The sequence below is a fragment of the Penaeus monodon genome, chromosome 20, assembly GCF_015228065.2.
Source record: "Penaeus monodon isolate SGIC_2016 chromosome 20, NSTDA_Pmon_1, whole genome shotgun sequence".
Classification (NCBI taxonomy): Eukaryota; Metazoa; Arthropoda; class Malacostraca; order Decapoda; family Penaeidae; genus Penaeus; species Penaeus monodon.
Genome location: NC_051405.1, coordinates 41348137 through 41349745, shown reverse-complemented (window position 1 = coordinate 41349745; position 1609 = coordinate 41348137). Strand labels below are relative to the sequence as shown.

Below are 1609 nucleotides of genomic sequence, written 5' to 3'. Positions count from 1 at the left end.
ATAACCCTGGCTTTTGAGACCCCAGGAAGCCAGGTTTTATGAGGTCCGAGAAAAACAAAATGGCTTCCTCTTATAATCAACGTGCCATGGAGGGAGTTCTCTTTAAGCTAGTAATATTTTGCAGCTTTCTGGGTCTGTTTGTTTTATGACTTTTACTGTATTATTTGGTGTGATTTTTTTTTCCTTTTTTTCTCTTTTAATTCGAATTTTGACGATTTTAGACTTTCCCTGAGTAAATAATATTTTTTTTTAATCTCTGTTCTCATTAAAAGCAAAATCATCCATATCTTCATTGTCTGAGCAATATGAGTAAAAAAATTAAAACCAGATTTTTTTTTTTAATTCCTTTCCCACTTTATTGGAATATTTAAAAAATCATTCTAGAAAATAAACATGGTGAGAGTGAGAACAAGGTCCCCACATTTAATCAACGATATAGCCACTGGGGTATAAAGTCCTTGTTGTCTAAGGCCCCCCACTTGGTATCTTAATTGTGCTGAAGAGATATTGCCGTTTGTCTGATGAGCTTTTTTCCGAAGTTTGTAAGTCTCCATGGGTTGGATTTTATTTCTTATTTAGCTTATTATCTTATTTAGCTTATTATCTTATTTATTTTATTTATCTTATTTATTTTATTATCTTATTTATCTTATTTATTTTATTATCTTATTTATGTTATTATAATATTATATTATTTATCTTATTATCTTATCTTATTATCTTATCTTATTATCATATCTTATTATCTTATCTTATTATCTTATCTTATTATCTTATCTTATTATCTTATTTATCTTATTATCTTATTTATCTTTTTTTCTTACTTTTCTATATTTTTTGGTTGTTTTCATGAATTATATATTGTAGTAAGTTTCCAAAAGAACAGATTGGAAATTTCTTCTTGTATTGTGTTCATGAACTTGGAAGTACTGCATGGCCGGCTGTTTCACTGACTGCGCCTCGGATTTCCCTTCGTCTTGAGCGTGGCAGTGAAAAGTCAAGAGAAGAAAAAGGTATTTCATGGATATTTCATTGACAAAAGTATACTAAGCTTTCTGGCTTTTTGACCATCAGTCTGAGCGTCTGAATAGATCTGCAAGAGTGAGAATGGCTGATCGCGATAGAAAGAAAAAAGTGTGGGAGCAGATATACACACGTGGTAATGCTTTAGCTTATAAATGAAGATTATTAGATATACTTAAAGCACGCCCATAGAATAAGGTTGAACTTAGATCTTAGTGCGTCAGTAAGTGAAAGCGAGAAGGTTCATATGCTTGAAATACTGAATAGTACAGATAACAGAGAATAAACTAGGAAAGCGTAGCGTAGTCCTAAAGATAATTAGGTAATGATGAAATAACGTATCGCAACGTTAGTTTAATACACTGACTTGCACTGTCAGGCAAAAACACAGCTAATTAATCGGGCAAAAATAATAAAATTCAGTGTAAACGCTCTTCAAATTCCGGAACCTGGATATCAAACTTCATATAATATAAGTTACATCTATTCATATTTTTGGTAATATTTCAGTATTTTCTGCAACCTCATTAGTTCAGTCTCCTGCCTCATATCTTTTCTGGCAGACATTTTTCCAACCAAAATGTTG

At 31.3% G+C, this 1609-nt stretch overlaps 1 protein-coding gene across 1 annotated transcript in view; it reads right to left on the bottom strand.

The window, feature by feature from the left end:
* The window catches only part of LOC119585834 (neuropeptide SIFamide receptor-like), a gene marked incomplete at its 5' end in the record, with an annotated part of 60650 nt that overhangs the window by 58582 nt on the left and 459 nt on the right, over positions 1-1609 (bottom strand).